Raw genomic sequence first — 15264 nt, 5'->3', positions numbered from 1 at the left:
TATTCATAGTTTGGTTATAGAGCGTTTGGAGTGGAGGACTGGTAATTTCCAGTACACGCTAGAAAAACAGGCAGATAAAGGATAAAAAAAGACGGGGGCCGTTCAGTGACTCAAAGATAAAGTTTTGCAGCAGTGAAGCACTTGAAATTCACACACGTTTCTTTTTTTTAAGAGGCTGTTCATTCAGATTTGAAACCAGAAATATGGTACTGTTATTCTTGCAGTAATTACACCATGCTGAACCCATGACCCATAACCCCAACGCCCTAATAATTATATAAAACAAAGATGTATTTTTTAATGTAATTATATCCACTGTTTGTCGGTATCAGCTTCTACATAACAGCGTAACAGCCTCCAATATAAATATTATTTATCCCCAATCGACAGTGCATTTAACAAATTGTAAAACGTGCGCTTTTTAACGCCACTAACATTTAATATCTTGTCAGTAATTAAAAAAAAATGTCAAGCGTTTTGACATATAGTAATATAGGCTAATGGCTTTCAGTGTAATTCCAGTTGTGAACAGTCAGTACCTCGACTTGGCCTGCTGCCCATCTCGGAATGCAAATGTTGGCCGTTCATGTGTTTTGGGTTAAAGTTGGGTATTGTGCATGAAAACATATAGGCAGCTCACAAAATAAAACAAAGCCAAGGTCTTTGTGAAAAAAAAAAAAGATTTATTAACGCCTGCCTCACTTGACTTACAAATTTGCCTTATTCATTTCCTGACATCTTAACCGCCTCTTATTGAACATTTAATAAACACCTGACACGGGAGCCTGTAATTATAGGCATCCAGATCGCATTACCCTTCCGATATTTCCACACAAAACACAATGTCTTTAGCTATTAATTAATACTGATCTCACAGAGTCTGCACTAGTTTGTGTATCTCGCCGTTTGGGGCAGGATTTTGACGCCAAAACTATTGAATTATTGATTCTGAGCCTCGCCAGTAATGGAGGAGACGGAACTGGGAAACTGCTGAGTCGGGAGCGCGCATTGCTGCCCTGCGATGGAATAGAAACACCGGGGCCGGGGCCGCGCATGTCCCCCGCGACCGTCCCCCGTTATGAAAGACTTTTATAGTGTGTGTGTGTTTTTACACGTACTGACCACAAAGTGAGGTTAGTTTCATTTCATGAGAGTGGTTATGTCACATTAATTATACTGTCAGATATTTACGACATATTCGGTTATTACATATAGAAAAGTTGGGCCTAAGGCGTCTAATTTTGCCTCAAGGTATGAAAAATCCTCCTTTGGAATAAAAAAACGCTGATTAAAAGGTTAAGGAATATATTAGTCATATGAGATTTTTTTTTAAATGCCATAAACCACAAGTGTCACTATACTCACTGCGTGCACCACAAGGGCATTCCTGTACAGTTTAATGAAAACTACAACAGTGAATTTGTGAAGGGATAATTCATTTAATATTTAGCATCAATTGAAGGACTTAAAAGCCTACACCTCTTCACCATTACTGTCCAAAGTCTTGATTCCTGCGTGAACTGAGAGTCCTGCAGCTATCAGCATGTCCTGAGGTGTGGCACTGGAGTGGAGGGGCTCTGCTCTGAGGGGCCCAGGAGACAATGAGACGGGGACACACAAGTGTTCTCCTGATTAGACATGGAGACGACCAGCGCTCTCACTCTCCTCTCAACACACTCTTAAGACACACACCCCCACGCAGCCAGCCGGGAGCCAGCCACGCAGGCTCTCTCTTTAACTTCTTCTCACTGTCTTTCCTTCTCGCTCTTTCCCTGCATCCTCTAGTCTCTCCATACATTGTCAAGTCAAGCACACTCTCGCTTTCTCCCTCTGTCTCCTTTGCAATGGGTTATTTTACACTGAGGTGGAAGAGTCAAGAGTGGGCCAATTACATTCAGCTTCATCAAATGAATGAAAATAACACAGGACAATGTATAAATCCAACTGCATGTAAGCAAACACACACACCTACACATGCACACACACACACACACACACACACACACACACACACACACACACACACACACACACACACACACACACACACACACACACACATATACACAGATCATCAAAGCCTGGTGACTCACAACAGCACTCCACACCATGGAATCCTTCATATCAACCGGTGCTGTCTTGTTGCTATATTTACCCCACTACAACCCCTGAGACAAATACACTACTCTCTCATTTCCCGCACTTGGCCCTTTATCAAATTAGGGCACGTTAAACAATCACACAGAGCAGTTTTTAGTGACAGCAGAGAGTTTTTCTTTTCTTTTGCACGTGAATTGCTGTGGTTAAATGTGATTGTATATCCTGTTTGTAGCCATGCTTGTGCGCGTATGAATTTATGTGTGAAAGTATGTGAGAGAGCTCCCTTTCTGTTCTTCTCTCTCTAAGGGCTTGCCTTTGTTACATGTTAGGAGTGCTCAAAGAGCAGGACGCACACAGAAATGCACCAAAGACAACAACCATCAGGAGCAACGGCAGATAAAAGACCAACTTCAAAGACATCAAATGGAGCGAAAGTGAAAAAGAAACCTGCTGAAAACTCTCTCCAATAGCACTCAGGCCAGCAATTAGGACGCCATATCGCTTGCCTGTTATCACATGTGTGCACCGTATAGGCCTGGGTGGCTAACTGCAGCACTTGGTGTGGGTTGCAGTCAGCAGAGAATTACAGCATTCATAGAGCTCGACTGTAACACTGTATTTAATTTCACTGTAGGATGAAAAGTGGGTGTTCACGCAGATTTGACCCCTGCTATGACCAGGGAGGCTTAACCGTGGTGATTACAGACACAGAAAAACAACAGTCTCTATCTCCAGCTCCTTCTATTCAGCAGCTAAGTAGAACAAAACAAAACAGAGGTCAGAACAAAACAAGAAGTCTAATTGTTTCACAGTTTCCTGTTTAGGTGCCCCAGGGCAATCTACACATTTTTATGTACTGGGTGCATTTTATTTGTTATTAATTCGTTTCCAGTTGCAGCTGGTTCACAGATTAGGGAGATAACATAATGTATAACTCCCTGCCCTGGGAAGAAGACATAACAAGGGTGTATGTGTTGAGACCTGTGGGCATTAGTAGCAAAGAGGGGATTTTATTGTCTCCATTGAAAAAAAAAAAAAGGTGATATTTGGTGTATTGTGGATGCACCGGGGAGTGAGTTTGTGCGCATTTTTGTGTGTATGGGTTTAATGTGTGCATTGTGGTCTCAGAGAGAAAGAGTGTGAGAACAAAATGAAATGCTAAGACAGAGAGAGAGACAGGGAGAGGGAGAGCGATGAGGGGCACACAGTTAATGTTGTACATTTGGCCCATGCCGCTCTGTATTTACAAGCTGGTAAGATCCAATCATCTGTGTGTAAGTATAATCGAGTGCTCGCTTTTCAATCATCACATGTTTGTACACAGATTCTTAAATTACAAAAAGCCTCTTGGAAACACAGGCCTAACTCATCTCATATTGATTGTATTCACGCTGTCTGAAGTTTACAAAATGTCATTTTAAAATGTCATGAAATGACAAAAAAGCCGACAAATCACCCAATATTTGTAGCGGGATGCTCGAGTGTCTTTTTATTGTGGGTAAATCCGGGGAGGTCCAGGATCATTCATTCTGGGGTTAAACGCTTTTTCAACATTCTGTCTAAGGAACCATTTATGACCATTTATATATCTGTCAACCACATTCAAATGCTCTCTGAACATGTGACAGACGTGTGTGGTCAAGGCGAAGTTTAGATGTGATGGAAAATAGCCCCTGGTTTTCAGTATGAGCATTAATCACCTATGTATTGTAAATGTTATACTCATAAAGCTGTTACTTGTTTTCACATAGCCATAAATCTAAGTATTTGCACTATAAAAACCAATACATCTTACTGATGTTAGAAAACATACAACTCTATGACGGATATGCTGGTTGCAATTTACTTACAGTTTTTCATTCGGTAGTTGCATACAAACACATCATAACTTTATGAGAAACGCATGCGATTGCATCACAATGTGACCTATGGAATCTGTAAACACTGACAATATGTTGTTTTAATACATGAAATTGCCCTGAACTACTGTTACCTGTGCCAGTAGTTCAGCTGAAAACATAAAGATGTAAAGCTGATTATTTGTGTTTAAAAAAAGACTTTTGGACACTTAAACTCAAACTTAAACCCATCTGTTCAACTTAATTTGAGATATATAGGCATTTAGATCATTTGATTCATTAAGACCAAACAACTAGAATCAGTAACATTGCTGGTTCTGTTCTAAACCTTAACACAGAAAAAGAAGCAAAAAGAAAACAACTGTAGACAAACAAAAGACAAACAAAAAAAGATGCTGACCATGACGATGTATACGCAAAGTGTTGCAGCTCCTGTGGGTGTTATTCTATTATAATTTATATTACTGGATTATTATTACTGATCCATTCATGTGTAGGTAGTGTTTTAATGTTGTAGTTTGTCTCAGTGGAGCTAATTTGAACTATTTCAGATACAGTTGGGCAGATTAATCTATAACAGTGTGTCACAGTTTGTAACTGATCGTATGTTTTGTGTGTGAAATCCACACTGAGTAAATGTACTCACTTTCCATGAGTAAATTCTGTTGGATACTGTGAATGTTTCTAATTAAAATATAACATTGTGTTTTCACAGTGATGTGTACCACGTTAAACACAATATCATTAGCTTGATTCCAGCTTTGTTGTCATGCTCCTCATTTTCCTGTGTCACATTTTCGTGTCTGTTTCTCGGCTATAGAAATTAAAGGCAAAAATATCTCAAATAAAAAAAGTAGTACCTTTAGATTAAATTAATTTCCACATAAGAAACTACTTTTTTGTTGGTTTTTTTTTTTTACAGTGTAACATGAGATTGTAGCAATCATCATTACATAGGACTGTGTCATTATGTAAACATTTACTGTATCCTTCCTTTAATTCAATGCTAAAGCGTTATCCATTAAAATTAAAGTTTACCAATCCTAAGCACCTTCCTGTATATTAATAAGTCTTTGTGGCAGTAGAATATGGGACCAAGAGGTCAAGTGCTTCAGAAGTAATAGAATTTTAAAGCAGGGGAGTGTCTGTCATCCAGGGCATCTTATTCAGATGTTTTCATTGATCTTGTCACTTGTGTCCCCTCATTGATACAGCAGTATTGACAGCTGTATTGCTATGGTAATTTACTCCTTGGGTGAGTGCATGTAAGTCCCTGTCCCCGGGCTGGAAGATAAATACATACGAGAACCACACACAAACACGCGCACACATGTACACATGTCGTATTATAGGCTAATAAGATGAGCATGAAAAGTAATGTATAATGGTGCGGGCTCATGTCAGGTTCAACTGGGAGCAGTAGGTTGAGTGGGCTGTGTGAGTCACTGGTGGGAAGAATGCATCTTGTTTCAATGCAGGCTAATGCAAATTGATGTCACAAGCTGAGAGAAGGGCAGACAAAATGCGAAGAGCTGACTGAGCTGCATTATGGGGCCAAGGAGGCATCGGAGGAGGCAGGACCCCATACTGGTGCGACGTTCTATTGGATTACAGTGTTGGCTCAACAATCTGCCAACGTCTAATTAAATAGGCCTGCATTAGCTTCCTGCACAGTGGGGGGTGTGAGAGATGGACACTATCTCATTCTGAAATGGGATGTAAAAATAGATCTCGCAAGTTAGCCCTCACTCGTGCACCCTCCCTCCTGTGATATCACTAATTCTGTGTGCGACCGTGTCTCTCTCTCCCTCTCTGTCTCCCTGAGTTTCTCACACTCTTGTTTTTCAGACTCTTTATATCATTTTTCTTGATATAAACTAAACAAAGAAACTGACTGTTAGAGTTTGTCAGTGCAATTTAAGGCGTGTTTATTTAGCGGTTTCCTCAATGACTAAAACTTGCAAAGCAGACACTGGAAGAATGGGAAACGGTTTTGCTTCTACAAGAGTGAACCTTTAAAAGTTTAACACCAAAAACACTGCACTGCCGTGTGTGTGAAACGAAGAGAATTTTCCCTCCCTTTTTGTTTTGCAATGGAAATAAATTCAAGGAAGTGACACACGTATTGAGAATGAATATCGCATGCATCCTAAAATAGCTGACACTTGCTGTGGCAGATAACTGGTTGTGTTATGGAGAGGAAGGAAGCAAGCTGACTGAAAACAACTATATCTCTCAACTGGCAGTGATAGACATAAACTAGATTTAACATTGTGACCTGAATCCTTTTTGAAAATTCCAATTGTTCAGCTGACTGACTGACGTTGAATTTGGACTTCACCGGATTAAAGAGCGTGGAATGTGGAGGGGAGGAGGGACAGAAAGAAAGTCCTACCGAAAGCAGAGTTAGGAGGACAAGGGCAGTGATACGAGCAGAGCAGATATGAGTACGGTGGAGAAGCTAGATGGAGGTGCCAAAGACATGAGTGTGCCAAAGAGGAAGCACTTTGTTGAACTAAAGCATGTTTGAGAGACTGCCTCTTATCTTAATGATGACAGGGACCCTTTTAAAGGGTCACATGTAACACACTGTGCGCTGGAAGTGCTCTTGTAGGACCACCTATGAGAAACTGGGAATAAGTGTTGGTTTAAGTTAAATCCATGCCAGCAAATCACAGGCCTGCATGACGACAACTTCTGTGACTCGTGACTCACAAAAAGTCTGTGATCTGGTTTTCTTTTCTAAAACTGTTTTCGCTGTTGTAACCAATGTAGCAGCACTGTAAAAAAAAAAAAAATCTATCCTTATAAATTTATCTATTTTAATTTAAGTTTTTAATGTTTACTGAGACTGAGTCCGCCGCTGGCCAATTATATATAAAACTAGCTTACCAGAACCTCTAAAGGTCACTAATTAACATGTTATTTCTTGTTTGGTTAAGTCATACAAAAACATGAGGAAATCTGGCACATAACCTCCAAAGAACTTGTCATTTTCGCCTTCCATTTTTTTGTATGGAGGTTGCTGGTATTTCGTTACCTTTGGAAAAAGACAGGTTAACTGTTTCCCTATTTTCAGCCTTTGTGCAAAGCTAAGCTAAAGAGGTGCTAGCTTCATATTTAAAGGACACGCATGAGGGTGGTATCATTCCTCTAATCTAACTCTGAAAGAAAGCCAACAACCTTCTTTTCCAAAATGTCAAACTAACGCTACATTACTCATTGCCATTGTTATGAAAGTTTTGGTTTGAGTACACTCAGAGTACTGGAGTAGTATCATGAGACTGTCTTCCCATCAAGTAGACATAATTCTAATTAACAACATTGCTTGGGTAATTTCCACTATATTGTTGTCAGTTGTATAAATAAAAGAAGACCAGATTTGAGGTTAATTTTAAGTAATTGTAAATAATTGTAAGCATGTAAGTAATATAGAATTAATAGATTTTTGAAACCATGGCCTAAATTTTGTTTTTAAACCTGGGATCATTTCAAGAGACTCTGTTGTCTCTATTGGTAAAGACTACTAGTAAACTTGGACTGATACACAGCTGTGTCCTAGCTCTTGAAGCCACTACTAAAAACAGTGTTATACGTTACTGGTCCATATGTGTTGGTAGGTTATCTGGAAAAACATAAGAAATATGATGTTCTGGGCACAGTATATAGAGCTGCACCGCTGCTAATAAAAGCATTACGATAATCTTTTTTGCAGTAACTTGGTTTGAGACTTGTTTAACATGTTATATGTGCAAAATTGGAAATTCTAAATGACAAAGATTATATTGTGATTGTTTTTCTGTTGAGCCTCGCATGTACATAAAAAACACAAATGCATTCGCAGAAGCTTTTTCCAGTAACACCCAACATTTTTCACTCATATAAGGTTTTACAAGGTATAATTGTGAGCTGTGTGCTGCTGCTAACGTCAACGCTTCTTCATATTAGTCACATTTGTTTAATTTATTCCCTAAAAGCCATTTTTCTTTTGTGAGTGGGCTGGATAAATATAGCACTGCCTCGCTGAGAGAGGTTTTAGAAGCTTGTGATGGAGCAAATGTAATGTATCTTTATAATATTTCCTTTGGGTGATATTTACAATCCCAACACTCATATCACAGTGATTTTCCCTAAATACTATTAGAAATAATTTGGGGAAACAGCAACATGCTGGAGTAACTGAACTTCTCATAACTGCTCACTCAATTGGCTCTATGACCAAAATGTGAAATGAAAACCTGAGCTGAGAGCCTGCAGACCACAGTGAGACAGTATAGTGTGGTCTGCAGGGGGTGTGTGGACACAGAAGAGATCCGAGCACTGTAAAAACACATCCCTCTGGCACCATTATATAAGCATACATATGGGACAGTAAAAATGGAAGACGACACTTTAAATGACATTATTATAAAATGCAATACTCCTGGAATGATCCCTTATTAAATTAGGCCCTATGATCCAAGATGAATTTCCCGCTTCCCTAATCCATCAAGAGGGGAATATTAAAAGATAGGCCTCAACTGGCATTAGAAGCTCACTCCGTCTTGACTTTCATTATTCTGCATTAGGGTGCTGCTGGGGGAGAGCCTCTTAATGAGAATTACAATGATTCACTGGCCCCGGCCCCACTTCTGACAAGTCAAATATTAACTCCTCAGTCACAGCTGTCGGAATTAAAATACTTTGTAGCCGCGGACGTGCTAAATTAAATTGGCCTTTTATGTTCCTTACATGGCTGACCCCCATGGGGCTCCACCACCTCAGTCGCCACTGAGACGCCTATGACAGAGCAAGAGAAAAGAGACAGAGAGTATACACACAGTAGGACATGCATGTACGCTGCACACACAGGCAGGCTCACACAAAAACAAACATTTCTGTCCCCTGTGTGTCATTCTGTCATCCTCTCTTGCTTCAGCTCTGTTCTCCCCGTTTTCCTTCATTCTGCGTTTCTCACCAGAGGCTGTTTCCTTGGCAGACATCTTCTCTGTGCTGTTTGTTTGATAGCCAGTGTCAGCTACTGTCGACTACTGTCTGTGTTTCACCACGGTCTCCCTCTCTATTAGCAGGGCCACAGACACACATAAAGGCTCCTCACCTGTTGCTTGCCCTTCATGTTTAACAGCCAAATAGATTAACATAACAGAGCAGCCTTTTCAAAGAGCAGGGGAACTTTGTTCTAATGCGATTAGGATTTAGTATGTGGACAACAAATCAAATTTATATTGACCTTTAAAAGTTTTATTTCAGTTAATTTGCACTCACTTAAGCAGAGGGCTAGGGCTCGCGGACCTGCGCTCCACTCTGCCTTCCAAATTCCTCTGTGTGTGCACCAGTGCTTGCTGGGCGGTTCCTCCACCCGCTTGCTCGCTAGCTCGCTCTGGCCCCAAGGTCATGTGCAGTGACGGTGAGAGTGGGGAGGTTTTCTGCCTTTTGCCTGTCTCTTTCCCCAGCAGCATTTCTGTTCTGCTCGCGTTGCCAGAAGAGCCCTGAATCCTTCTCCCGCTCTGTTTGAGCTCCTTACAAACAAACGATCGATTTCACAGGGAGAGAGAGGGAAGAGGGAGAGGGAAAATATAACTGCCAGTGACCCTGCAGTCTGCAAATGTTGCACTTGAAATCGCTGGATTTTTTAAAAAACACATAGATGCCCCAGGACATGTCACCTCTCCCCTTTCAAAAGTCAACGGAATGAATAAAGAAATGGATAGAGCTGATAAAGAAAACAAAAAAACGGCCAAATGGAAGAGAGTGGAGGATTAATTCAGTGGGCAGATGGGTCTTAGTGTCAATTTGAGCTATTCTGATCCACTGAATTGAAACCAGAGCTTCAACCAAGCCCCAAACAAGTCACCTTTGACCTTCATGACAGACATAATACTGATACTCTATATTCATTCAGTTCCTCTGCACGCTTTGTTTTGACTAAAACCACATTTCCTTTTACTGCTCTGGCCTTACTTTATACCTCTGCACCTTAGGTCAAATCATTACCATAAGGCAGTATACAATGAACTGTAATAGACAGCTCGTCCACTGCTAGCTATAAGGTACAGTGGTGCTATAGTGGAGGTGCCTTGCACTACTTTGTAGCACTTTAAATAACTTTTAACTTCTAAATTAAAAGTATCAATGCATTCTTGACCCAGGGTTACCATTAAGGTTATTAATTACCACCCAGAAAGTAATTACTTCTTGTTGAAAGCATATTTCTTTTAGTATTGAGTTTCCCGGTGCCTTTGGGAAAATGTATCCCCTATTATGTAAGCTATTAGAATTAAAAACTGTTCTGACCTTAAGATTGAATATCGAACATTTTCATGGTTCTCATTATCTAGTTATAATTAGCTTCAAGTGCGAGCGGTAACATTCACATGCTGAGAATAAAAGTAAGCACAGGGTTGTATTAAAATCCACCAAATCAATGTTTCCTGAAGGGATGTGCATAAATGGCCCCATTACTGTGCTTAGAGGCTTCAGAGGGGAGTGATTTAGACGACACCCCTGCAGTGGACCATCAGTCACTCTTTTAGAGTTAAATAAGCCATGTGAAGGACTGTTATCCTTACTGGCTTAAGCCCCCATTAATCAGTCCACTTCACCTGTCAATACGGCCACTGGCTTCCAATCAAACAACCATTACAGCAGAGAGCATCCCAATAAAGGAGATCTTTGTTTCTTATTGAGTTAATCACCCAGCGTACACACACTGCTCTCATCAGACTGGCACTGGCAGTGTATATTCCTCTCCTCATGCGAGGAGGAGTGCAGGGGTCAGGCTTAACACACATTGTGACTTGGAATGTGGAGGAGGCGTAGGATGAAACAATATAATGATAATCGTTTTGCAATTACAACCGTGTGGAGACAGATCATTGTTTGAGATTGCCCTTTCAAGGTGAAGCAGCGATCTATGCAAATTTATGGCCAATGAAAACCATACCTGCTCACTGCTGAGTGTCATTATCTCTAAAGCTATGACTTATGCTAACTGTGTGATATCAGCAAAGGAGGCAGAAGGCAAAGAGGGATTGGGCCACAGTGATGTGATGGACTGATGTGTCATCCACAGCCTGAGTTGGAGGATATAGCTCTGAGCAGGTGGGAGTGAACGACCCACTGACAGCCTTTTTCAAAATGACAAAATCCATCCTTCCGTATTGATCAGTTATTCTTCTGTCTTTCAGTGGGCATCTTCAGATCCTCCCTTCCTCTCTTCATCCCTATGTTGCACTGAGCGACCACCCCACCCCACCCCACCCCCAAACCTGCCTAGCCGCTCCCTATTGATCCTCACTGGTGATTGGTTGAGCTGTAATTTGAGATGGACATTGACGGATGAGTGCAAACTGTTTTTCTTTCCCTTTCTTCCTCTCCTCTCGGGGGTGATGAAGTCATAATGCTAGTGACAGAGCCAGACAGGGACCAATTGCAATGGAGTGCTGGCCTGAGTAACCTTTAGAGCCGGTGCTGGACGTCTCATGGTCTGTCGCAGATGCCCCCTGGGTGCTCCATGGTCACAAGACTCATAAAAGAGTGGGTTGAGTGGATAGAGAGAGGAGAGTCTCAGCATGAGTGTAACGTGGAAGAATGTAAAACTAATGGTTTAGATCATTTTGCTCCCTGTACCAAGGCAGACCAACTCTATTGCCAAACAGGATATCATGCGGTGCTGCAACAACTGAGAGTACAATCAATGAAAATGTTTTTTTGTTTTAACATCCAGTGCCAACATGTTTAAAATTCTCAGTTTCTACAGTATCTCATTGCGATTACAGCTTGGCTAAGGTTAGGGAAAGATCATGGTCATGGCAAACACATTTTGATTAATCTCTAGGCTTAGGCAACTACAACACTTGGCTAAAGCCACTATAACAAAACTTCAGACAGACACAATTTGCGACCAGCTGGTGAACATAGTGGAGCATTTAACAGCTGAAGAGCCAGATATTTCCCTCAGGAGTCAGTGGAGACCAACAACAGAGAGTGCGTATTGGACTAACTTTCACCAGGTGACCAGAAACATGACTCTAAATGAGAGCTGATGTTGCTCCACATCTTCTGGATGTGCAAATAAGCAATTGTTTGCTAACAAGTTTGCCATATCAGCTGAAAAGGTGATGTGTCAGTGGGAATGCGTCAGTTCACAACTTGTCTTGTTGCCCCCCAACAGTTATTGTAGGTTTAAAGTCACAGAAAGATCATGGTAATGGTTAATTTAAAAAAAAAAAGGCCACTAATTGTGATCTGAACTCTGCATCTCCTGCATGAAAGCACTACATGCCCCAACCTTTATCTCCTCACCCTTCCTTTCCACCTCACTACTGTATATAAATGGCAAACTACTTCCTGCGCTGAATGTTGACATCTGATGTAAACTGTAATGTTATCCGATATGTAATTTCTGGGGATACTGGACTAAGGTAGACTCAAGCAATAACTGGACCCAAACTCCCATTGGAAGAGTATCACTCAGCTTGCAATTTATTATGGATGTCCAATTTGAGTTAATGTGACACCAACACAATACCAGGTTAACTCTATCCAGTAGCCACTGGCAGAAAACCCTTGGGTCACCAATAAAACCCAAGACAGTGGGTTGTTTTGACCCAGTGTTAGTGTTGGGTTTTTTTATACGTGCTGGGTGATGTACCCAAACTAAATGGTATGGTTGTGAATTATTAAAATTAAAAAGAATAGTTCTGATCATTAATAATATGTCTACTTTGCAATTTTGAATAACATATGCAGAAGAGAGGTGTTTAGAAGTGGTTCAAAACACCTCTCTCAGACAGTTTAAAGAGAAACTGAAAATGACAACATTCATGACGACATCATTTATTGCTGGGCTGTTGTTTAAGACTGAATAAGTTTCACCTAGATAAACTTCATAAACTGGCAACTGAGTTTGAAGTGTAGAATCAACCCTCTCCCTTACACTGTCAAGAAGATACAGTAGAGAAAAATCAGACTGGGAGACAGAAACAGAGACGTGTATGAATAGAGGACACATTTGTGAAATCTTGACCAACTCTCTTACTCTTGAAGGAGAAGGGTAAAGAGAAGGGTAATGAGTGATCAGCACTTGTGGTAAATAACCAGCTAATTAGGAGCAGACGCACAGACAGAGAATCTTGCCAGAAGCAAGATTTCAGACAGCAGCACAGATACTGGCGTGCAGGAATAACTTTTGAGAAATGACAAAGATCAATAAGATAATAAGATAAAGAAAAAAAAGCAGTACACAACAGTACAAACTCTGGTTTTTACTTGAAACAATTCTAGTTTTATAGTCCTAACCTACTTATTGATATATTATTGATATATGTCAATAAATGAAGTATCCAAAATTCTTTATACACGCCATTTTAACAATGGTCTTTTCTGTCTGTGATTACAGCCAGACGTCCCATTTTAACAGCATCCCTGTCTCTGTAATTACATGCATATTGGATTTTAATAATGGTGTAGAATATTATCAGACAGTGAACATGCTGATAACGAGCCTTGTGCTTTGACTGTTTGACAAGTCAATCTTTCACTGCCGTTTACTCTGCCTAATGCCATTACACACGCCGAAGAAGCAGGAGGAGTGATGGCTACACACAGAAAAGAAATCATTGTTTGAATGCATCTTATATCTTCTATTTCTTATTTCCTTCATTTTTCAACAGTCTTTTTCATTTCATTCAACCTGCAACACCATGTGACCACACGGTGGTAGAACAATCATTCTTCTGTAAAGAATTGCTCCTGCCAGTGGTTAAACAGGAGACATTTTGATTAATATTTTCCATTTGTTTAGCAAGCGTCGAGCTAAAATTAGATGGCCAGCTCTTCCCTCGACAGGACAGCAGTGACTTTGGTTTCCCCGCCAGGCCAGTCCATTGTGCACACACACCGGTTCCAGGGAGGAGGGGAAGCGAAGGAGGGCTGGTGCGGGAGTAATTTCAGTGGATTGTGAGCGGACAGTAGCTCCGCTGGGAGAGCTGGCAATCATGGGGGAAACAATGTTTACATCGATCAGCTGTCAGGAAGATTTATGGCCTCATTTTGCTGTAATGGAGAATTAGTGGGGAGATTATCAGCGACTCAACACCACCGCTTGTTACCCGTGTCCAGGCCTGGCAATTTGTCTCTCCCCAGGAGCAGCCCAAACACTTGTGACAGCACCAGCACTTGCCCTAATTCAATCAAGAGAAAATGTTGGAATTAATTTGTTACAAGAAAATTTAAATATGTTCCAGCTGAGCAGTGGCCTATAGCCACTTGAAAAAGCAAAGGGGAAAAGAGAGAAGGGGAGAGAAAGCATCTGATTTATTGTGCCGGGCAAGATATTGATCCAGTTCGATCCTGGCCTGCGCGCAGAGGGTTTAATGTGTAATAATTTCCAATTTAAAGCTCCTTCTCAAGATCATGGCTGTAAGGAGAGGAGAGGAGAAGGCTGGCTGGGGCTGCGCAGCCAGCCCACTGATTAAGGAGCCTGTTGCTAAGGCTTTGTCAAAAGCTCTGTTTGAATGTAAATGTGGGGTTATCTGTCCCGGCATCTTCCATGTGCCTAACACAGTCTTTATTTGTCTGTCATGCAGACGGGCATGAGGACAGGGTGGATGCTCACACACAGGCCATGTAATAACACACAAGTATGAATAATTCAAGGTAGCTTTTCTGTGTCTAGTAATTACACAGACGGATCACAGAGGGTCAAATGTAAGCTGTTGATAGCCAAGGATAAACAATATAGGTCTATGGCATATAGTCTTGCTTTAGAGCATACATATAACAACCCCCAAAAACAGTGTATCGCTGTGTGGTTGATAAGGATGAAGTGACTGAGCAGAGGAGAAAGCAGAAAAAGAATATCTCATGTAGCTTCCCGGTGACCCTATGTAAGCCTGTTGGTTCAGGTTTTGGCAAGAAGGTAGGAGAGCAGTGACTATGAGTTCAGAGTAGGTGGTTAGGGTCATCTGTTAAGTGAGTGTTTTGTGGCTTCTGTTCATCCTGCTTAGGTGCTTCTGGTGTCTGCGGGATACATGATCACCCTTAACTACCCCCTTCCTCGACCCACCCAGTCTCTTCCTCTACCAGCACCCTGAGGACTGCTGTCAGCACGCTGACCTATTGATCAAGCTGTCTGTATGCTGCTAAGAGTCCTCAATGTGAGCAGGCTAAGGTTAACAGAACACAGCAAGATAGCCAGATAACCATCATATATATCAGCAGCCAGATGACACGGGGCATGTTACTCGATGCTGGATGTTGGGTTTTATTTCACGTAACATTTTCCTCAGGCCTGTGCTCGTCT

The sequence above is a fragment of the Toxotes jaculatrix genome, chromosome 9 (assembly GCF_017976425.1).
Source record: "Toxotes jaculatrix isolate fToxJac2 chromosome 9, fToxJac2.pri, whole genome shotgun sequence".
NCBI lineage: Eukaryota > Metazoa > Chordata > Actinopteri > Toxotidae > Toxotes > Toxotes jaculatrix.
This window is presented reverse-complemented; position numbering follows the sequence as displayed.